Source organism: Triturus cristatus, chromosome 9 (genome assembly GCF_964204655.1).
Source record: "Triturus cristatus chromosome 9, aTriCri1.1, whole genome shotgun sequence".
In the NCBI taxonomy this organism is placed as follows: Eukaryota; Metazoa; Chordata; class Amphibia; order Caudata; family Salamandridae; genus Triturus; species Triturus cristatus.
The window spans coordinates 457,494,054-457,518,206 of NC_140592.1; the positions used below are offsets into that span (position 1 = coordinate 457,494,054).

Genomic DNA, 24,153 nt, shown 5'->3' on the forward strand with positions numbered 1-24,153 from the left:
GTCCAAAGGTGCTCCAAAGGGGTTCAACCACCCAAAAATTAGGTTCATTGCCTTATAAAATTCTCATAGTTAGGCAAGAGTCACTCTGGGAAACTCTGGGAAGTGCGAATTGTCTGACTCTGGCTCCACAGGAACAACCAAGGAGCGGGTCTAGATCTGTGACATCATTCCCTCTGGTTGTCCGAAGGATGGAAGTGACGCAGAGAAGTCGGGGACTGCTTTGACTTCTTGAATTTCTTCTTGTGAGACGTACCTGTACCTGAAGAAGTCTGGGATTGCGACGAGGAGTGGCGCGAGCAATTCCTGAAATGGTTCCGAGACCTCCCTCATGAACGGGACCTGGAGCGGTGCGGAGTCAAGGAACGAAAAGCCAAAAGCTTCATGGCCCGCTCACAGTTTGCCGTGGGGTTCATGGTCTTACAATCTGCGCAGGCTGTGGAGTTGTGATTCCTCTCCAGGCACAACAGACACAAGTGAGGGTCTATCACAGACATCTGTTTGTGACTGGAACCACAAGGCTTGCACCCAATAGGTTTCTTCGGCCACAACTTCAAAAAACAGAGAAGCCAAAATAGGCACACTAGTCGACTTTGACAAAACATTGAAAAAAGCATGTTACTGTGGACAGCTTGTCCGGATCTGACCCATGAACTGAGGTTAACTCACTGGGATGGAACTTTGTAGCCACCGCAAACATCACTTTCAGCGAGGACGATGTCGACGACACCATGCAGAGCCGAACAATGTCACCTACCGGCGCGCATGGGGATTGCTAAAAAATGTCCAGATGCAGTCTGATGTCTGGGGAATACAGCCCTGCTAAGTTTCCCAGGTCCATACGTAATGTGCTGCTCCAGTCAGAGTTTTTTCTTTGAATTCAGAAATTTGTAGTATTCTTTAATGCATTATAAAACAGGACTACAAGTCACACAATTCAAAGAGAATAAAAATACCTGGAGCAGCATATCACACATGGACCGAAGAAACTTGGCAGCTATGGGAATAGTCTAAGGTAAGGAATCTGTGGCTAGAAGTCTCCATCAGATGTGGTTTTGTTAGCTGTATCCTGCTTAAAAGTTTGTCTCCTTCAATGGAAACTAGTGGACAAATTAAATTACAGCTACATTTTCCTAATTTCCCTTATCTTTTCCCAAATGTTATATTTAGCATATGTACTACAATCAAACTTTTAACTAGATCAAAACAGATTATAGCAAAAAATGACTTTGATCCGAACTCTGCATGAGTTTTTTTTGTTTTTTTTTTTAATTACGCAAGCGTGAAAGGAAGTCACTCGGCTCTGTTAAATGATCAATGTTCTTTCTGACTTCCGGCCGCGGAAACGTTACAACACACAGCTCTTACTTTTAAACACAAGTCAACTGAGATAGTTTAGCCCGTTTTACACTTGATATAAAAAAAAAAATACATAAATGCGTTCCTACCCCTACTACGTGAGCTACCCCTTTCCATGTTGCCTTTACTGGGTATTTCTATATTTAGCCTCGAAGTCACGTGGGCCAAATCACAGCGCCCTACCAACCCAGGCTACTCGCGGCATCAGATAGTGCGTAGTTTCCGGTTTGACACCGGATCACGTGATATGCTTTGAAGGTACCTGCCTGGCGCAACTGCTTCAGAAAGATTATCACACTGTGTTTGGCTACGACCAGAGGTAAAGGCAAACGAACCACAAAATGCATTTCTACAGACGTGAAAATTGAAGGCTCCCGGAATTCTGTAGGTAAAGGCTGAGGGACCCACAAAATATAGTATTACTGACGTGAAAATTGAAGGCTTCATTAGTAATGCCGTGTGGACTTCATGCGTTTCTAACCTCGTACCGAACGTACCTCGTCCATCGCCCTGTAATGTAAGAGGGGAAGGGGAGAGAGAATGTGTCTTAACATTCCAATTGCACATCCCACACAGGTTATGATGCATGGCGTTTAACCCTAGGGTCGCCTAAAAGTGCTGACATCAAGCATATAAAAAGAAAATTTAACACCATGAAATCAAGCATTGGCAGATTTGGCGTTCCCCAACAACCTTTTGGCTTTCAACAATTTTTGTTTTTCCTTTTTTTTTTTTTTTTTTTTTTTTGCAAAACGTTATTGTTAGGGAAGCTGCCGAGCCTTCAAAAGACTCTCCAAAAACATGCGTTTTGACGGTAGTCAATGGCTCTCTAAGGCAACTACATTTGTGTGTAGTCGACCTGCGTCTTGTGAATGGGCAGTAAGCCTTCACTGACATTAAAGTTAGTCAATAGATGAAGCCTGGGCTTACCCACTGCCCTGTGCGTTATGGGGTAGAAGAAAGATCTGAATGACAACAACAGACCAATAGGTGAAGAGGGCTGGCTAGAAGCCCCTGTATATTACACATATCGTTTTAGTAAAAATCAAAGGTCTTGGCAAGCGGCAGATCTGAAAAGAACAGTAAAATGTAGCAATTCCAAGCCCCCTGAAGCCAGTGTTGGTTTAGGGATTTACTAATCATATCTTTTTTTAAAAAAAAAAATGGGAAAGAAATGTAGCCAGCATTCCTAGAGCGAGGGAAAACTACATAAAAATCATTTCAGATGCGTGTCAGGAATTGTTAGAATGAATAGAAGGGAAATAATTAATTATTAAACCAATTAGGCCAGTGACACTGTCACACCTTAGTAGAATTTAAAGACTTTCTCACAGCAGAACCAAAGATGATTCCCTAAGGTCTGCTGCAGAGGCGACCACCATAAACAAAGGGTGGTGAGGCTTATGGGGGATACAATATCCAAAAAATAATAAACGTACCTTTTGCCGCCGACGACCTCCAGCGTCGTGTCCCGTCGCGCAGCATCTCCTACTCCTGCCTGGTCCCAGCAGCCCCTGGCATAGACTCCTTGTCCAATCCCCATGCTACAGAGCAGCGCGGGGATTTGTCTGAGCGGGCAGGAAAGATGCCCTGCTCAGACCAGGGGGGTCTGTGATGTTTCCCTAGCCCGGCTGCTCAATGCAGTTAGGCTGGAGAAAACCTAAGTGCGCATGTGTGTTTTGGTCAGCCTTAGACGGCCGGACAAACACACATGAGCACTTAGGAAGTGGAGTGTACTAGCACTCCTGCCCCCTCCCATGCCTCACCCCCCCCAACACTGCTGGCTAAGAGCCGGCAAATGTAAAATAAAACTATGCAAAAACATTGTTTTATTTTACATTTGCTGGCTCTGTGCCAGGCAGTGGAGCGATCCTCCTCTGCCATTGCGGAGGAGCCGCCACTGGTCTGCTGTGACTTTAGTAGTAACGTTTGAGGGAGTTTTGAAGGTTTTTACCTAAGGGAATGACTTTAAAATGTATAGCACGTTAGCCAGTAAAACGGATAATAAATGTCAAGATTAAAAGGCAACTTTGAAGGGGGTCTACAGAATTTTTCCTAAGGAAGCACTTTGAAACTAGGAAAATGTTCCTCTTTTAGGCACAGCCCTGCTAAGTTTTCCAGCTCCATGCGTGATGTGCTGCTCCAGTCCAGGTTTTTATTATTATTTTTGTATTCTGGAATTTATAGTCCTGGTTTATAATGGAATAAATAAGACTACTGGTCTCAGAATTAAAAGAACCAAGCATTGGCAAAGCAGACTAGGTCTCGCCTATGCAAGATTATATGCTTTGCCGATGTGTTTTTAACCATGTTGGAAGCCATCGTGGCTGCTAGTCAGCATGGCTAAAGGTTGGTGACATAGAGAACAGTGGTATTGAGTGGAGTGTTGTGGAGGGGTATAGAGTGGCATTCACTGCAGTGGTGTGGGGTAGAGTGGAGTTGCCTAAAGTGGGCTGACGCAGAGTACATTGGCATAGGGTGCAGTGACTTAGAATACAGGGTCATAGAATGCTGTTGCATAGACTGCAGGAGTGCAGTGGCGTCTAATGCATTGGTGCAGAGTAGAGTGGCGTAGAGTGTACTGGCGTAATGTATATTTGCAGAGTAGCGTGTAGTGGCGTAGAGTGGATAGCTGCAGAGTGGTGTGGAGTAAGCAGAGTGGTGTGGAGTAAGCAGAGTAGGGTGTAGTGACAGAGTGCAGTTGAGTGGCATAGAATAGTGATGCAGAGTAGAGGGCAGTGTTGGAGAGTGCAGAATTGCAGATTAGAGTGCCGTACAGTACACTGGTATAGAGTGGTGCAGAGTAGAGTACAGTGGCATAGACAGCAGAGGCCTATAGAACAGTAGTGTAGAGTAGAGTGGCGTAGAGTGGTGCTGAGTAGAGTGCCGTGGTGTAGAGTATATTGTTTCAGAGTGGAGTGGTTTAAAGTGGCGTGATGCAGGGTAGAGTGTAGTAGTGCAGAATATATTATAATGGTGTAGAATGGATTGGCGTAGAGTGCAGTGCTGTAGAGTAGAGTGACATATAGTAGAGTGGTGCAGAGGGGATTGGCGTAGAGTGGAGGTTTCCAGTGCAGAGTGGAATGGTGCAGAGTAGAGTTGTGCAGAGTAAAGTAGTGTGGAGTGGTACAGAGTAGAGCGTATTGGCATAGAGTGCAGTGGGGGAAGAGTGCAGTGTTGCAGAGTAAAGTGGAGAAGAGTGGACTGGTGCAGAGTAGAGTGTAATGGCCTAGACTGGAGTGGTGTTGAGTGCAGTAGTGAAGAGTTTAGTGGTGTAGAGTGGCGTGGAGTGCTTTGGCATAAAGTAGAGTGGTGCAAAGTAGAGCAGAGAGTCGTAGAGGGCAGTGGCATAGAGTAGAGTGGCGTAACGTGGAGTATTCATGGTGTGGTAGCACACTGCCATTACATACAACATATTTTCAATTGAAATTACCATTGCATTATGCACAGACATACAGTTTTACTGATAAAAGTGTAGAGCACACACACGATAATGTGTGGGAATGTCATCACCTAGTTATAATATTTGTTTCCACCACACTTCAGAATTACACAAAAAATGTGCTTCATTTGTGTTTTCCTAATTCTGATATATCCTGAAATATCTGCGCAGTTCATTTACAGACAATTAAACTTTGTTTTGTGCTAGAAAAAATAATTTTCTTTCAGAGCAAGATTATCCCATATCATTTTACAGCAAGATTGCCACATAAATCCTCTCACTTTTTAATCAGAGAAAGAAAAGTAAATACCAAGCTCCCTTGGAAGACAGACTCTGACGTTTGACCTCTGTCTTTTAGTGAACAGCAAATGCGACAAGATAAGAACAAGATTTAAAGGCCTGTTTACTGAAAGCGAGCACCCATGTAAGAATAGAAGGAGCCCTGGTAAACGTAAACCGGCAATGCTCCACGGGATGGACAAGACATGCTGCACAGCCTCAAACAAATAAAGCTAGCAAATAGCAAGCAAACGTGAGTTACAAAGCCCATGGTAAGCAATGGGCAGAATGCATTCTTGGGGAAGCTTTCCGAATGTCCTCAAGATGTCATTAGCAAACCAATCCAGATAGTTGAGTTGGAGGGTAGTCTCTGACCTTAAAACCTGATCTGGAGCAGCACATCACACGTGCGCCTGGGACATTTGGCAGCCATGTAAGCCTATTTAGCTGAAAGCATAAATGATTAACTGATGGTCAGGGAGGGAGAGTTGAACTTCACAAGCAAATACTGTTTTTAATTTATACACATTTATTTATTTGTGGTATTTCTAGAGCAGTTTGTTAAAGGTGTAATTGTGCTAGAACCAGCAAATTTGTTTTTTAAACTTCATGATATGCGCATGGGGTCTGACTTCCATGCCTCTGCCGATTCATAGGCAAAGGACCTACATCACAGAGGAATTGTCCTAATCTTAAACATCTAAATGAGAAAGGTCGAGTTAGATCATAGTCTGCTCGTGGGAGTGGCAGGAAAATAGTTAGCTTATCAAGAAGATACAAACTGAAAAGCCTTAATACACAAACATCGTTTTTTGAAAACATTGCTCTTCTGAACTGGAAGCCAATGTAAAGTATGCTGATGCCCAGAAAAGGGTTAATGTCGGTGGAGTTTAAAATGAAGCAGGCTGTCAGTTTTTATCAGTTACAGTCACTGAATGGTCCAGGCTGGAAGTCTTAAAACACAGATCCTTGGCATACTGAAGCAGAGAAACCACCACTACATGAATGATAAGGTAGTGTGTGTTTTCTGGTGGAAAAGGCAGATTCTAACATAAAACCTTTAGATGACAGAAGCAAGAGGGTGTGACTTCTTTTTCCGGAGTTTTATATAGTGCAAACTTGACCTGAAGGTATCAGAGCACTTTACATAAGCACCAGGTGCATTGCAGACAGATATATACACAAACCCCTTATGATCAAAGGGGCAGGGAACAAGAGGCTACGGGGTAGTCTGGGTAAGCTGGCCTCCGTTAAACATATCACACAACAAGAAGCCACCCTGACAAATTGCCAGGGTAGCTTCTTCTTGTGTGAAATATGCATTACAGACATTCATTTTGTTAGGCACGGGTAAATTAAGTGATATGCCCGGAATAACAGGATGTTGAGCGTTCCTGCCGAGACTTGAACCCAGTTCCCAAGGTTCGAGGTTAGGCCACATCCTCTCCCTAGGTCTAAGACTTAGTCCCCTGGAGCTTTAAGTGAAAGTTCATCGTCTTACACAACCTCATGATTTGTCACTGTCTTGACAGGCATAGTACATTGGCCTAAACAGGCAGGCCACTAGCCAGTGGACCTGATGTGAGGGGATCACCTGGCATATGTAAAGAGCACCCTCCATGCCACCACAAAGCAAGTCAAGGGACTAGAGAAGGGCAACTAGATCACTCCCAAACTTCAGGGAAATCCTTCTGCTTCCACTGTTTGCTCACATCCCATTCAAGATCTGATGTATCACCTTCAGGTGAGCAAACTCAACCCATCAACCTACCTGGCAGACGAAAAAATTGAGTCTGAAATGTTTTCCTGATACAGAGCCTTCTATCCTCTATTTCCGATAGCACACCTCCCACATGATGAAGTAAGAATATGTAGACGTGTACCCACACATGCATATGTCATGACACTGCCACTTTATATTTTTTGATTTACCTTTCTAAGATGGCGGATGGTCATCTGGTTGTCGTCAATTGAAAAAACAAATGCATGTGAAGCACGTTTTCAGACAGCAGTGGCCCTGTAGCAACTTGCATCTGCCAGGCCTCCTAAAAAGTAAAAAAAAATAATAATAATTGAACATAAAAACTGGATGGAGGGACAAAACAGCAACAGAGTAGCTGAGGGTGAGGATATGTTGCTGAGTGACCATTTTGAGCGGGTGGTGTTAGAGAGCAACAGAAGCTATACAAAAAAGAAAAAAGTCAGAGGGTGTGGAGAAGCAACTGAGAGACTGGGCAGTGGATGAGCCACATGGAGATCGTGGGGTGTGACAGGGGAAGCTGCACAAAGGGTCAGAGAGAGAACAAGAAGACACATGCACTCACCTGGAGTGCTAAAAGCAAAAGAAAAAAGCACTTCCCTCAATATAAGAAGTGAAAGTATTGAAGTCCTGCAATCAAGGAAGCTTTGCTTTGGAGAAAAAAAGAGACGCAAGAAGGGGAGGGAAAACCTTTGAATAAGCAGCAAGCAAACAAGATTGGTAAGAAACCAATCTATGATAACCAATGGGCTTATTCCAAAGCCCATTGTAAGTATTGGTGTCATCCACAATAGGTCTTTCGATAACAGAAAGCTGAAACTCTCTGTAGCCGAGACTAAACAAATGATGAACGTATGCGACATAGGGAGCCTCAGGAAAATAGGAGGTCTTCCAAGAATGTTTGAAGGGGCCTATATATAGAGCAGGGATACCTGAGAATGAAGAGACAGAAAGATAAAGGTGAATATGGATAGCCGGTAAGATAGCTAAGTTGGCTAACAAATCCATTGCAGAGATCTGTATTCAATTTGAAAATCACACCTTTGAATCCCAGTGGATCTACTATGCTTTTCATGCTTTTGAGGGCATCAACATGAGTATCACTGAGTTGGGTAATCATTAAACGCTGTTATCAGCACCTAGAGACCAGATAAATGACAAAGTGTGCTGCCACATAATGGAAATATTTAATATCTAAAATCAAAGGATAAGACAAGCAAGGTGAAAACATAAGAGTTAGACATAAGGAAATGGATGGAGGACGAACAGCGGAATTATGTTCAGAAGAACCGAAGCCTGGGCTTGAGATAGATATCATTTCGCAAAACAGTGGATGAACTGCGAGCTCCCACAGTGCTCTGGTCAAAATCGAGAGCGAGGGATGTATAATTTGTGAGCTCCTGAAGAACACAGTATGATATAGACATTGGGAATATTATGCACTGGGAGTCGGTATCTCTACCAGTCTCTATTTGAGCAGTTACTATACAGGACAAGGTTCAGGGAAATTATGCTACAGATATTAGTTTACATTTAGTGTTTTTGTCCTTGTGTAAGGAAATTCTTTGAAGATTGTTCAACCCTATCAGGATATATGAGAAAATACTAAAAATCCTTTGCACAATTATACAATGCAAACAAAATTCCTCAAGATCTGTCCAGTGCAGAAAACCATAGCTTCCAACACTAAGCAAGATCTAGAGTTGAGATTTAGCACAAACATGTGATAAACACAAAGGGAGGTGAGACAAAAGTTTCTATGTATTAGTATGTTCACAGAATGGTGAATAAGTAGAATGTAGAAGGGCAGAGTTTGGAGGTGAGGAAGATCTCTCCTCTGGGGCGCCAAATGACCATGGCAATGGTCGTAGTCTGAGATGCTAATAAGGTGCGGTATGGAGGACGAAACCCACTCATTAGGTGCACAATTATGCCCAGTAGACCAAGGTAGTAGCTGCTATTCCTGGCTTCCCCTTATTACCATCAACAGTGCCTTTTTTACCTGTAGGTCTGGGGTCATGAAAGCAGCACAAGCAACAGAAAGCCTGTAAGAACTCTATTTACTATCTGTATTTTCACTTGTAAGAACTGTTTATTTTCTGTAGGTTTCACTCCTTGCCCTTACTCTAGGAAAAATTAAGGAACTCTGTCATGATGGAGGAGTTCAGAGTGTATTTGCCGTCTCTGTTGATACAATTAGCATTTTGATGACCCTGGAGCTAATCTGCCTGAGTTTGAAAATTGCTAGATGAGGTTAGAGAACTGTTGAGCCTGCTGATGAATTGGGAAAAGTCTCATCTGTTTCCGCTCCGCCCCTTAATATCAACAGAACGCCCACCGTTCCTAAAGGGTTCCTTAAATTGGGAACACATCACCTTAAAATACTTAGGGTCATATCTACCTTATGGATTGAGATGTAAAGGGAGGCAGCCTGGACAAATGTTTCTCAAGTATAAGGGGATGGGTTCAATGCTCTTTTGGCTTTGCCTCCCATTAATGCCCCCCCCCTTATAGAGTGTGGCCATAACAAAGAGGACTGTTCTCCCTAGAATGTTGTACTTTTTTATGGCCCGTCCCCTTAGTTTACAAGAACTATGCTTCAAAGATCTGAGGTCTTTATTCTCAGAATTAATTTTGGGCACCAAGAGGTGATGACTCTTGCTATGAACCCCTTAAACATGGGCGTCATGGGCACCTCTAATCCAGAAATTACTATATAGCGGCTCAACTGGTCTGGTTGGCAGTGGATGCGGACTTGGAGAGACAAGATCTCATGGGCTTACTAGACAGTGGAACTCCTAAGCACGTTGTACCAAAGAACCAAACTGAAGACCGCCTACACCAGGGCACTCCAAACGATAAAACTTTGCTGGAACACTTATTCTTGGAAAGTGAGCACGAGAACCTCCTATTCCCCCCAATCTCCCTAAATCGATGGTGCCAGCTACGGCACAAGTGGCGAACAGGGATGTCACACAGGCCTGGGCCCAGGTGGGGATCACTACCATGGGAGATCTCTAAAGTGAAAGTGAACTCCTTGCCTTTGATGCCCACATGGAAAATGGCAACACGTAGGGAGTAGGAGTGCAGAAGCCAGATACAGCAGAGGCTCTAGCCTCAATACGAACACATGGGCTGAATAGAAAAGCAATAACTTTATGCCCAGGCTGTCAGCTCAGTGTTCAATGCACCCACCGCTGCTATGAATACCACATGGGAACCAAGCAGGCCTGTTTCTTGTGGGTCAGCGAGGCCCACCCCAAACATGAGCCTTGCCCACCCAAACATGAGCCTTGACCCTCCCAGTGACGGCATGAAGGCCAATGGAAAATGGCCAATTTAATTAAATGCACTGGTGTGCAGGAGAATGGACAAGGCAGACAAAAGGCAGAGCTGAGGGAGGACTGTAGATTGTGGAGCTACTGCCCCAAACTGCCCATTAGGATTGAGGGCAGAATCCTCAACACTCGAGTGAGTCATGGCACTAGGTCAAAAGCATTCTGGGGTGAGTTGTAGTACTGGAATGGTCTGAATTAGGTGTGCCAGCTCCAACGGGGGCATGACTGTAGGCTCTAAAAGCAGTGAAAGAAGGAACCAAGACCACAAAGGAAGGAGTAGCGAGCCTGAAGATATGATCATCACAAGGGCCAGAATCATGCATACACAAACTCAAAAGGAACCATTGAGACTTTTCTTACATAATGCTATTACTAATAGTAAAAACACGGAAAGCATTAAACTTTGGATGATCTACAAATTCCATGTATGGAGATATTTATTTATTTATTCACCCAATGGAGTTGTTCTATAAAGTAAAGTGGCATAAAGCATCCTAACATTTTTTTTTTTTTTGTAAATTGTTTTTATTGGCATTTGCTATTACAGTCGTTGAGCATGTGCATTTTGTACGCATGAAAATTGTTCATGTGCATCTAAAATAAAGCATCCAACCATTACCGTCATTTAAGGTAACTGCCTTGTACGCAGACAGAAATATTGGATACATTATCGGCAGTCCTGGCAAAAGAGCATTGTTTCTTCTGGAATGCAACCCATACACTTATAAGAGCTACTTTCCAGGTTTTCAGTAAGGATTTGGCAACACCAAGGGGGTAGTGCTGAGCCGCCTGCATTGTCTCATCTTATGGAAGCAACAGTTGTTGACAGAAGGCACAGTGTGACTGGGGCCTGGCTTGGGAGTAAAGGGAGGGAGATGAGTCAGACTTTGGATTTATTTGTGCCCGATACACTGGTGCAATTAAGGAATGGTTGCTTCAATTAATTTTTTTCTTTCTTTTTCTTTTTGACAACTGAGCTGTGCTGATGTAGCAGTGCTCGTATTGTTAAACTCAACAAACAAAACAACTTGCTTGTACATACTTCTTATAATAAATGGTCTACCTCCTTTATGCGGTACATCTTAGTTATATTCCATAATTCATCTTCAGGTTTGATTTGACCTTGAATCAGGGCCACAAAGCCTTGGAAACATCCTTTCCAACTGGTCCTACAGAACGTATTATTTGTTTCAGATTATGCTTGTTTGTGCCTTATTACGAGGGCTTCAGGAATCAAGCAATCAGTTCTTAAACAGAGATGCAACACGTGTGTTCTTCTTGAGGTCAAGTGTCCTCTTGAGCACACTGCTGGTTTGAGAACACCATTTGCGCTGTTAACATGAATGTATACAGCTACTGAAGCAAAGCTATTTGCATCGTTTGAATTACATTTTAGTAGCTTATATTTTTTCCTGCTGCAGGCAGAAACCCTATCCCATGCCTATCAAAAGCTGATGTTTACTCAATATCAGCATCTTTTTAAATGGCTAATTACAGCAGTCAACAACTGAGATGTTATGTGTGATATACAAAACCGTTTTCAACAAATTTGCTAGCTGTTTATCCATTTAGCTTGGATAAAAAACGTTTTTTAAATCTGGAAATTAGATCTGGAATTTGAATTCTGTGGAAAACATGAAATTTTAAAAGTGCATACTAATTATATTTACTGTTATGGTCAATGTTTTAAGTTTGAAGGTGATTTTATTAACAGTTTCTACTGGGGAATAATGAAAGTAGAGATGGATGGTGGCTGCTCTGATGCTGGGGCCAAAGGTCAGCTGTGAGATAAGGTGCACAGGAGAGGGATGATAGAAAAGTGCGCTGCAGAGTCCGGGGTCAGGTGGAGGTAGTAATGAAGAGAGAATCTCTCTGAAGGCCGTCACAGGTAGAACCCGAGCAGTGCCACTTGCCTGATACTCACACCTCACGAACCTCCTCTTCCCATCAAATGGACATTACATGAAAAAAACACATTTTGAGAGTGTTAACATTTAGAAAGAGACTTGGAAAATAGTGCATTTTACTAGGCCTTGCAATGCTAGGGAGAGATAAAGGAGGTCACTGAAGCAGGCCTTGCGAGACATACGGGCCCAGCTCTAGAGGTGGGTAAGACAACAAATTCACAGGAAGAGCAGAGACAGTTGAGCCAAATGTTTGTATTGTAAATTGTACAACATACCTCATGTAAAATCTCTTCCAACAATAAAAAAGTGCTTTCCTTTAACATGCAGTAGTGAGTCACCATAGTAAATCAGATTATATCCCTGCATTTAAAGGCATTTATTAAGTGATAGTTTTTAAAAATCCACAGAAACATACATGTTCCTACTTCCCGCTCAAAGCTTTTAGTCAACAAAAAGGCAAGTCCTTTGTCATGTGCAACCTGCTTGTGGTTTAGATTCTTAGTGCAGATGAAACCCTGTTATAGTATACTAACTGAAACAAAAAAGGTTTTCGTACAGTGCACATCTTGAACACATGTATTTGAAGGTTCCTTTTATGCAATAGTGAAAAAGGAGGCTCGGGGAAATAAAGATTCGGCTAGGATTACACAATTTGGTCAAGCAGGGAAGCCAGGATTGATCTCAGGTTTTCTAGTTTCACATAGTGCAATTCAGCCATCTCATTCTCCTGTTTTGCATTACAGATTAATTTTTTATCTTTCATTCTTGATGTATGATGTTACAGCCTGGGCAGAAGGCAGACGCCAAATGAAAGCTAGGCGTGTTTTGGGTGAGAAGGTCCAGAAGGACCTTGAGCTGAGCCAGGCATCTGGCTCAAGCCTTTAGTGTCTTGCCCACCTCTATCCAGCTGTACAAGATCACCCTGAGCCTTCAGAAGCTGGCCTCTATTGTCCTCAGACCCTCCGAGTCCCCCACACCTCTTCATGGGGATAAGCCCTAAGAGGTAAATCGACAGTCAGTCTCTTCTACCACATACAGGAGTATAGTTTACTTCTTTTCATATGTCTTTTCATATGCGCATCCCTAATTGACTACACTTTCGTCTGCCTTCCCCTCTTGAATAAAATCTCCGGCTTTGGGTTTGGCAACAGACTAGACAGCGACCACAGCCCTCAAGAAATGCTGCTTAGCACTAGGCTAGTACAACATGCTAAGGCAGGGGCACAAGCGTTCGAAAGCTTTATGATCCATTTAAAACGTATTAAGTGCTCGGTCAAAAACCTAAAGCAGGTAGCAATGGAGGTAAAATATATGATTGTGAACACCAGCATAACAACTGAAGATCAAATTGGACAAACTCTGCGAGGAAGCGGTCAGCCAAATACGCAAAACCAATAATGCATGTAAAAGCGATCGGGACCAAACAGTCGACCTCTTGGGATCCTGTGATACGATCGGCGAAGAGAAGCATGAACCGGCTATGGCGGGAACTAAAAATAAAGCCAATGGGGCCCATCAACTATAACCAAACTGAGAGAAGCTCAAAGACATTTAAAGACTGCAAAAAGAGAACATCGAAGGGCTCATTGGAACTCCTTTTGTGCCAAATTATACGATGACATAACGACACACAATTCTGCGAGGTTCTGGCGCACTATAAATAGTCTTGGAGGCTGTATCCTGAAAGCTGCCTCGTCAAACATACTGGAGTCCGAGTGATACTTCTTTCTGTACAGTCACTTTAATGATCGACAAGACCTCACCTTTAATCAGGTTATTGGTCTAGAGGGCAGCAATGCAGCAACAGTGGCAAACTCTCCTCCTGAGCACTTTCGCAAAGCGCTAATTAGGGAAGAGCATCTCCATAAAGGCCCAGCAATTGAAAAGCATACAGACAGACAAAACTATGTCAATAGCATTGAGCACAGCACAGTCCCAGAGGACCAAATTGAAAAGCTGATCAAAAAGGGTCGGAAAGATGGGGCCCCAGGACCAGGAGGCATTCCTCCAGCCTTGTTTAAGGAGGATCCGGCCTTCTGGGCCTCCAAGTTACCTCCACTCTTCACTTCCATCTTAGAAAAGAACACCATTCCACCCTCTTGGCAAGGATCGATTCTCGTTCCAATTTTTAAAGGAGGGGACAAAAAATCCCCAGAAAATTATCGGTTAGTCGCCCTAATCGATAACGAGGCGAAGTACTTTGCAGGGATACTGCTCAATTCACTTCGGGCATGGGCCGAGGAACACTCAGTAATCCCTCCAAACGAAACTGGATTCACAAAAGACACTGGCACTACGGTTAATCTTATGGCTCTCTCCTGCTTTATAGATCAGGCAGAGTCTAGCACCAGACCGTTCTACATGGGATTTATAGACTATAAATCGGAATTTAATATGGTCAACCGGGCCAAGCTCTCCTTACTGAATATACCAAATGGACTACTAAGAGTAGTACAGCTACTGCATCAGGACACATGGGTCAGGATCAAAATTGGTGACTGTTCCAGACTGTCACGACCAATGTTAACAACGCAAGGACTCAAACAAGGATGCGTCTTGGCCCCCACTCTTTTTAATTTATTTTTATCAGATTTCCCAGAAGCTCTAAACACAGTCAAGTCGCACTCTCCCAAACTAGGCAGCCTACAGCTGTTAAACCTATTATACGCCGACAATGTGGTTCTCCTAAGCAATACAAAGATAGGTTTACAGATGCTCATGGATGCAACTGCCACATACTCCATTAAGAACAAGCTTCAGATAAACAATAAGAAATCCAAATCTTGGCGGTTCGTCTGGGTAGGCCCAAGAAGTTGGCATGGGTCTTAATTTCGGAAAGGATCATAGAAACCAATTGCCAAAAGTACTTAGGAGTCCTCTTCAACAACAACGGAAGATACGAAAGCCATTTGGGAGAGCAAAAAAAGAAAGGAACAGCGCTAGCATTTGCACTCAGCTCTATCCACAGAAAAGTATTTGGCCCAACATTCGCTCCAACACTTCAGGTGGCAAAGGCAAAAATCATCCCAACTTTAACATACAGAAGCGAGGTGTTAAAAGGACTGGATAGCGGCCAACTTGATAAAATCATTGCAAAAATCTTCAGTCTTCCAGCTACCATCAAATACGTCCCTGGCACAAATCAGGCTGGAATTGGGAATCTGCAAACAATCACTGGGCAGAATGATGACTTTTCTAGTGAGCTGCCACAAACTGAGAATGTCAAAGGAAGGTAGCCTAGTGCAACATCTATGGGCCAACCTGAACACAAAACAATGGCTAGTGGGGCATGGCTACTTGACAAGCGGGTTAAAAACCTTAGGCCTGAGCGAAGTATGGGACCTACACGTTAGCCAAAATGAGTTCAAAAGGCTAGCAAAAATAAGCGCAAAAAAGCTCTCCTCTATGGAAGACCAGGCAAGTACTGCAAGAAGAAGCCACGGCTGGATGACCCTTATATCATATGAACAGTTGACACCTCAGAGCTATTTAACTTCACCATTCAGCGCACGCACTAAACTCTGCTTTTTAAAACTAAGATTAGGGATGATACCCTTGTCCTGCCACCTTCCCAAATGGAAAAGTGATCATACCCAGGAACCATGTCGGTTTTGCGGCTATCGTAGGGAAGACATAATTTATGTTTTATGCCTGTGTCCAAGCCTCTTGAAGGAAAGAAGTTCCCTCCTATGGAGGGGCTGGAACAATAAGGAGGTCAGATCGTGTAGAGCTGCAGTATTGGCATGTTTTGATCCACGGAACACAAATTTAAACTGTGCACTGGTAAGGTTTATGGGCTGTGCAGCAAAACAATTGGTGGAGGGGATAAGTCGACCGCCACCTCAGGCAGTGACTTAGACTTCAGGATCTCTACAATAGTTGGACAAGCTTCCTTGCGGGCATTTAGACGCATGAAAATCTGTTGGAAACATTTTAACAAAACTGCTACCAAAAAAGGATTGGCATATAGGCTGGCTAATTCTGGGACTTAATATACAATCTCACGACCACAAATGCCCCTAAGGGATCATCATCACAGGCATTTGTGGGTAGTGTACCTACAAGAAAGCTCTTCATGTGGGAGGCCGGGCGCTTTTTTACAGGAAGCGGGGTTCAATTAACAAGTGTTACACTTTATTTTTTGTACTTGCAAAGGTTTTTTTTATTTTTAATCATGCAATAAAGTTATTATTATTATATGTCCTTCATTTCACTCTTCCAGCCTGCTCTCTCCTTCTCCCTCACATGGCCAGTGTCATAGCCAGTGTATTGTGGGACCTAGTGCATGAGGGAAATGAGTCCCCTGGCTGCTACTAGAATTATAAAATTCAACAATAAACAGGGTTCAGTGAGCCCTCAGTCCATTGTGACACAGACCTTGTCAGTCCCCATGAACAATACAGAGATGTATGCAGCTCAACAAGCCTACAGGATGCAAATGTAGAATGCCTTGGCTTGAGGGCGAGACTTGAAATGGGTTCCATATATCGCATTGAATTCATTGTCTATGCAGCATTGCACCCTCATTTGGCAATTCATAATTCAAGATACTTATTTTAAATGAAATGCGCAACTCCTGGCAGATATGCCTCACCAGAAAGAGCAGAGTCTGTTCTGTATACCCAGATAATTTCAGGATACCAAAGCTATACTGGCTGCAATTTTATGCTGCCTATTGAGAAATTTTCTAGAGTTCAATATCAATCACTTACTTCAGGAATTAAAAAAAACTTTGTATTCTGTACAGGCACTATTATGAGTTTTCAGTAAATCTTTTAAAGCTGTTTTACCTGTGGTATTTTTACCTGATATTTTAGGAACATTTTTAACTAATCAATGTTTTATGAAAAATTATTTAAAAATATTTTTTAAGTGGCTTCTATGCCTAGCTCTGGCACCATGGACAGATTTGTCATTCAGCAAGGTTCTGTAGATGCCATCCACATTTCTGTATGTTATAATCTAAGTTTTGTACCAGCACCCCCATGACAGCTGAAAAAGAAATAAGAATGTCTGCTAACCTGCATTATGGAACTGCTGTGGTAAAGACCTTGTTGACATTAAAAAGCATCATGGTCATCTCAGCAGCAATGCTACTGATCTGAATAGGGATAAACCATCCCAACCATTTCTTAGATCTTATCCACAAAGTAGATTTGGTGACCGTGAGAAGGGTTTCAGCTCAGACTGGTACAAAACTCAACCATGGCTGGAGTACTCCGTTAGTTTAGATGCTTGCTTTTGTTTACCATGTTGTGCGATTTCTAATGGAAAAAATAAGGATACAGATATTACTTAAAAAGCATTGGAGAAGTATTTCTAAGTCTTGCTGTGAATGAACTCCCCCCTGCGTGTTAAATATCCCTCTCAATGTATTCAAAATGAAGTAATTTATATTTTAACAGGCATGGTTATCTCACAAGTCAAAAAGCACCGCCAAAGTTGTGATTCAAAACATTTTTGTACTAAAAGTGATTGCACCAGTTATGAATGTAATGCTGAAAATATGTACTTCATGGTGCGTTTTGTGAGCAAATCCAAACCTAAGGGAGCATTTAATTGGTCTTTTACAGATGGAACAATTAGATGCTGGTTATATAGCTGATCAGATTTTAAGCCACTTAGTTGCCTGTGATTTCAAGCCAGAAGACATTTGAAGTCTGTGCTATGATGGAGCATCAGTGATGAAGGGATACAATGGGGAGGGGGGGGTCAAGCTGTGATACAGAGTAGATGAAATAAATATATTCCTTACATACTGTTATAATCATCAGGTTAATCTGGTCATACATGCCATTTAGAGTGAACAAAGAGCAAAGCGATTCTTTGATCTTTTATTGCAGATTTTATATAGCGCGAATTCGACCCAAAAGTATTGGAGCGCTTTACATTAGCACAGTTATGTTACACAAGGACACATTCTTTTTTTGGCAGGCGCGGGGAGATTAAGTGATTTGCCCAGAATCGCAGGATGCTTAGCTGACGCAGAGGCTCGAACCCAGTTCCCCAGCTCCAAAGTCGGCAGCTTTACCCGTAAGGCTACATCCTCTCCCCCTTTTGTAAAATGCTGTACAATTTCTTTCATCATAATTATGTGAGTCAACGATATAATGGATGGACTCTCTCAAACGTTTTCTTGTAATTCGATGGACAAGCCATTATGAGGTTACAGAATGTGTGGTTAAAAACATAAACACAATTTCTGAGCTTAAGTCGGACATATATCATGATGAAAATGCTACATCTGAGTTAAAGGCAAAAGCTTGTGGTTTATTGTCTCATTCAAAGGGAAAATGTTAATGGGAAATTTTTACAAGATCTACTTTTAGCTTTAAATCCTGCTAATGCTGTGTTTCAGACGCAAACAAATTTGTCTTTTGTAGTGGAAGTTGTACAGTCCACACTTAGGGCCTCATGTAGGTAAATAAATTTTACCGGTTCATAAATACCGAGCCGTACCGAATCGGTAAATTAGAACCGGTAAGTTATATGTAGGTAAAAATTCGGTAACAGTTACCGATTCGGTAACAGTCGGTAAATACGAATCGGAATTCACCGAATCGGTAAATACCGAGGTGGTATCCACCGAATCGGTAAATACCGAGGTGGTATCCACCGAATCGGTAAATACCGAGGTGGTATTTAGCGAATCGGAAAATACCGAGGATACTACCACCTTCCCTTAACTAAGTAGCCAATATCACAATCATGTCATTACAGAAGGTCTCTCAGGCTTGAATAGGGGACCCCATACCACAAAGATCAGCTTAGTGAAATCACATCACAGGAGCATCAGGAGTCTCCTCGCAGGAAGGCTCGTCTTCGGTCTGAATAATTAACATGATGTCTGAGCTATGAAAAGCACCAACTGTCAGGTATGTGCAGCTGCGCGTGTGCCATGGCTAAATCGTGGGTCGAACAACCTATAGTGGAAAACATGCATTGTGTAACATTCCAGACTGTGTGTCACAGCATGTACAGACCAAGGTCGCTGCGCAGAGCTTGGGATGGGAACAACAGAATGCACTCGTCTGAAGGAAGTCTCGAGTCAGCAGTTTATTCAAGAAAGAACATGTAAACGCAGTGTCGTGTGCAAAGACACAAATATGGCTACATAACATTCAACGTGGTTATGCCAACTGAACAATGCATGTACGTATTCAGGGAGAACTCACTACACGCCCCCTTGAGCGAAGCAATATGTAATAGGCAAGAAAAGAGAGAACGCAGAGTTCAGTTTCGTCAGAGCAGAACAGGGCGTAACCAATGCAGCGCCAAAGTCCTACAGTCCAATTCATTGCAGCATACAATTCCAAAAAACACAATGCAAGTATAGTAAAATACTCAAGCAGACCATCAGGAAGAGAAACACGAGAAATAAATGTTGCGCCAGGGTGCTGTCCAGTAGCACAGGCGCAATGGACGACAATCCAGTTAATCCATGAATGTATAGGCAGCATATGTGGCCACGGCTTCCAACAAGCAATCGTTTCCAGGGCCACTAAAAGTCTCAGCCATCCAATTGAGTAAAGAAAAGGAACATACGTGTTCTCCAACCAACGGAGCCTCCAGCACAATCAGAGGGCACCCGGAATGTTCCTCCAAATAGCTCATGGACAAGAAGTCGTAGGCTGCCGCTGAGATGTCCCAATTACCCAGGATACCATGCGCCGCTCCACACGCCATGATCCGGACACCAGAACAGGACAACTCGTGAGACACTAAGGGCCGCATCAGTCGATCGAAATCCGGCACCGGAGACACCATGTTGGTCAAGCACAAATCCAGAAGCCATTCAAAGGGACAATCCAGGCAGTGTAATACAGGTTGTACGCAGGTGAAGTAGGAATACCTGAAGGATAATCCATAGGCCAGGCTCAAAGTCGCCAATGGCAAAGTACCATAGTAGTCAAGCATCCTATCACGAAGAAGATGCAGACGGGACAGGTGCTCGTGTGGCACAGAAGGAGCAGCCATTCCGGAGTATGAAGAGTAAAAGCAGCACACCTGCCACCAGCGCCAGAAGCAGCGGAACACCTCCAAAGATACTCGAGAACAGTGAATGAACAAATGCCGGAATTACACCACAAATAGTTTGGAAAGAGGTCACGAGACCCGAGCCCCACATGTTAAAAAAAATTGAGCCAGGCCGGTCGTGGACGAGGCATTGATAATACTTTGGATCAAAGAGCCGAAATGCAGGGGGAGGTCAGTATTCAGAGGCGCCTGTTCCTCAGTGCGCGAAGTAGCAACGTGAAGGACAAATATTTCACGAGAGGAAGTCAAAGGCACCTCTTTGTGGGACAATGGCGCTCTATTCTGCTCAACTTGTTGGACTCTGCTTTCAAGGTTGGAATCGAAGGCCAGAAGGAAACATCCCGCCGCCCATGCGGGGGTGGAAAAAGAACAGTATAGCAGCAGACAACTTCATGCGAGACAGTTATGTACGGGATTACCACTCACATCCCGCAGCAAACTTCATTATTCATAATTAAATGAATACCGTTTGCAAGCACAGTGAAAGAAGGTGTAATCACAGGCACTGGGATACCTCGTAGGACGCACGCCAAAATCGGGGCTTGTACATTGCATGCGCCGTGTACTTGCATGTGCCTATTGTCTCATGTATGAATCCTAGAAGTGAGAGTGCTAGAGCTAATATCTATAACGGCTTGGGCCTTCTCCATGTTTGCTTGGTCAATAGCTCTCAGTCTGGAAGCCGCCTCACTGTGCGACAACTTGCAGACCTCGTTGTAATTAGCATACGCACACCTTTTGGTTCTGCCACCCACGGGACCATTCACAACATCATTCCATTCGGTATGCACATTGATGGAGTGGGTGGACTTCCTGATCCTGTAGATGTGCTCTGTGTCAACTGGTGGACAGAGTGGGATGTGTGTCCCATCAATGCAGCCAATATAATGGTGGTAGAAATTCCTGAAGGAACGGGACAGGCAACTCTGGGATACACCACCCACCGCAGCTGTCACCACCTGAGAAATGCCGGATGCCAGCAGATGTGGGCTGCAGAGCACCTGCACATGTGGGGGTATGGCGTGCGCCCTTCTTATTGGCTGGTCCAGGAGTGGGTGCGGGTCCCTGATTGAGTCCATGATGGTTTCGGGGTGTAGCCTGTGCCTCTCATGTATCTCTGCATCAGTCAGCTGGAATAGTGTGATGCGCTGTCTGTGGATGCGTTCCTTCCGTCGACAAACCCTCAGTCCTGCTGCCTGTAGACGTAGGCGCCTTGCAATGACGTACATAGCTGCCAGGGTGTCCACGCTGTTGCATTTTGGGATTGCTTAGCTGCACTGTTGTTGGTTACCACCTGCTTTCAATCCGTGTTAATTACCGACTCTTATTTACCGATTTTCTTGGATTTCTTAATTACCGAGTGCTCCTACATGTCATTTTGATTTTTACCACTTCATATTTACCACTTCATATTTACCGATTCGTTAATTATGTATTCGGTAACTATGAATCGGTATTTACCGCCTCATATTTACCGAACAGTGGTTTTTGGACTCCTACATCTCACTTGTCTGAATACCGGTCGGTAACGGCATATTTACCGAATTTCGGCCGTTACCGACCGGTATTTCGCTACCTACATGAGGCCCTTAGTGCCCTGAAAACATTGCATGCATTCCAATGTTTTCTACCAAGTACTGCTCTTCCGTTGATGTGTCAGATGAAAACACACGTGTTAATAATGGACCAAAAACAGATTCAGTGGTACTTTCAACAGTTGGACAATCTACAATTGACTTCCTTTTCCCAACAGCAAGTGCTCAGGCAGCCCCTCTTGGACATTCTGTGCAGAGCAGTAGCTGAAATGGAGACTAGATTCTCCCAAAAGAACTTGGAACTTATTGAACCCATTTCTATCTTGGTTTTTCCCTCATCGCTCATTTTATTGATGTGAACAAGTGTGCACCCCCTTTTAGAATAACATAATGTAAGCAGAGCTGCTCTTGCGGCAGAACTGATTGTTGCAAAACTATTTTTACAAAAAAAGTTGCAGGTGTTGTCACCAGGTTTGAACTGGTGCATTATTATGCTGAAGCTTTCCCAGCACTTCATGAAATGTATGTATCTGCCCTAGTTACAGGGGTTTCAACTGCAGCCGGTGAGAGCTCCTTCTCAACCCTATTGCGTGTCCTCACACCTTTCCGATGCACAGCGATTCATAATAGGAAACAGAATTTGACTATTTTAGCACATGAGAAGGAGCTCACAGCAAACGTGTGTATGGATGAGTTTGTAAGGGAGTTTTCAAAGAGCAACAGAAGGTTACCTCTACAACTGCAATTACTAGTTTTGCAATTGTCAAGCATAAAACTGTTGGCAGTTTTAAAAAATACTACTTTCTCTTTTTCCAAATGTTACTGTTTTATAAAAAAAAATTGTAGCTATTGGAAGTACGTTGCAAAATAATGACCAGAAAAATAAAAATGATAAAGTTCATATTTGATTGATTTTGATTTGATGATGTACTTGTAGAGCGCAGCTATCACCCTACGGGCATCTTGGCGCTTTAGACTGAAGAAACCATACCGAAAAGACAGAAAAAGGGACAGGGAGAGTGGAACCAGGTTAGACTTTAGGATAGAGCCAGGTTTTGAGTCCCTTGCGGAATTCGAGTAGAGAATTACTCTGTCTCAAATTCAGAGGGAGCTTATTCCACAAGCCGGGGGCAGCTATGCTGAAGGCCCTGCCGCCTACCCGAGAGCGTTTAAATCTCGGGACTACCAGTAGGCCTGCTGTAGAAGAGCGCAGCTGCCTAGTTGGTATATGGCGAGCGAGTTTATCCTGCAGAGGGGCTGGACCCAGTCCATGCACTGCTCTGAATGTCATACACAGAGACTTGAAGGATACCCTTTCCATGACCGGGAGCCAATGCAGGTCCCTCAGTGCTCCGATGGACGAGGAGCTGCGTCGTCGATCAAGCACTAGTTTAGCTGCTGCTGATTGTATCCTCTGCAGTCCCTGGAAGATATACTGCGGGGCCCCTAGATAAAGGGAGTTGCAGTAGTCGAGCCTGCTTAATACTGTGCTGCGTACTACCATGGCACGTAGTTCCCTAGGAAGTAAGGGTAGAATACTTCGAAGTAGTCGTAGCAGGGCGAAGCAGACCGAGGCGGTCTTACTGGCCTGAGAAACCATCTGGAGGTCGTCGTCAAAAAACACCCCGAGGTTGCGCACCTTGCTGACCGGTATCAGAGGATCCTCCTCTGGAAGGAGTCTAAATTCTGGAGGTAGATGTTTTGGGATCCTAGTTAGAGAACAGAAAACCACCTCGGTTTTGCCACTATTGAACTGGAGGGAAGTTACTTCTAAGCCAGTCCGTGGTCTGTGAATGATTTATAATTTTCATCCATGGACTTAGCAGGGGAGAAATGGCTGACGTCCGAAGATATAGTTAAAGGGTCGACTTTGGCCAGTTTGGCCCATTCTCTATCCTTCCTATGAAAGCTCTGCTGGCTGGGCTTGTTCTTTTGACAGGGCAGCATCGTGCTCAAGTGTATAAGGAAGTGGTCTGTCCAGTTCAAGGGCAAGATACTTGATATCCCAGTTGTGTCTGGGCTAGCAAATACCAAATCCAAAATATGCCCCTTCTGATGGGTAGGACTGGCCACCAATTGATGAAGATTTAAGTTAGAGCACGTGTGCTTGAGGTCTCTCAAAAGACTACCGAGACCTCCATCTTCTGTGAGATTGAAGTCACCTAATACAATCATGTTGGTGTGAGCAAGCTTTGGATTGGTAATGGTATCAGCAAGGAGTTGGAAAAGTGTACAGAGAAATCAATGTTGGACAAATTGCAACATGTAAATAGCCTGCCTTTCTAGTACAATGACGTCAAGCATTTTGTGCGTAGACCTCCCAAACCTTGACTACAATTATAATATGCTTGGTATTCAAGGTCTTGTGTTGAAGCCTGGCCTGCTGGAATTTGAGGGTTTGCACTTGGGTACAGACATTGCTCTTACTTTCAAATAACTCTCCACATGCTTTGTATATACACAGAATCTATCCGCTGAATCATGGTGACTGCTTGCAAGT

At 43.6% G+C, this 24,153-nt stretch overlaps 1 protein-coding gene across 5 annotated transcripts in view; it reads left to right on the top strand.

The window, feature by feature from the left end:
• Positions 1-1,591: 1,591 nt before the first annotated feature.
• LOC146798137 (uncharacterized) overlaps positions 1,592-24,153 on the top strand; it is a 271,358-nt gene continuing 248,796 nt past the window's right edge. For 3 of the 5 annotated variants that reach the window (XR_014969114.1, XR_014969111.1, XM_085627935.1), the window contains exon 1: positions 1,605-1,675. The gene's annotated coding sequence lies outside the window, so the exon portion shown is untranslated. Of the gene's footprint in view, positions 1,745-24,153 lie in introns of all 5 variants that reach the window. The other 2 variants (XR_014969112.1, XR_014969113.1) reach the window with 2 other exon arrangements.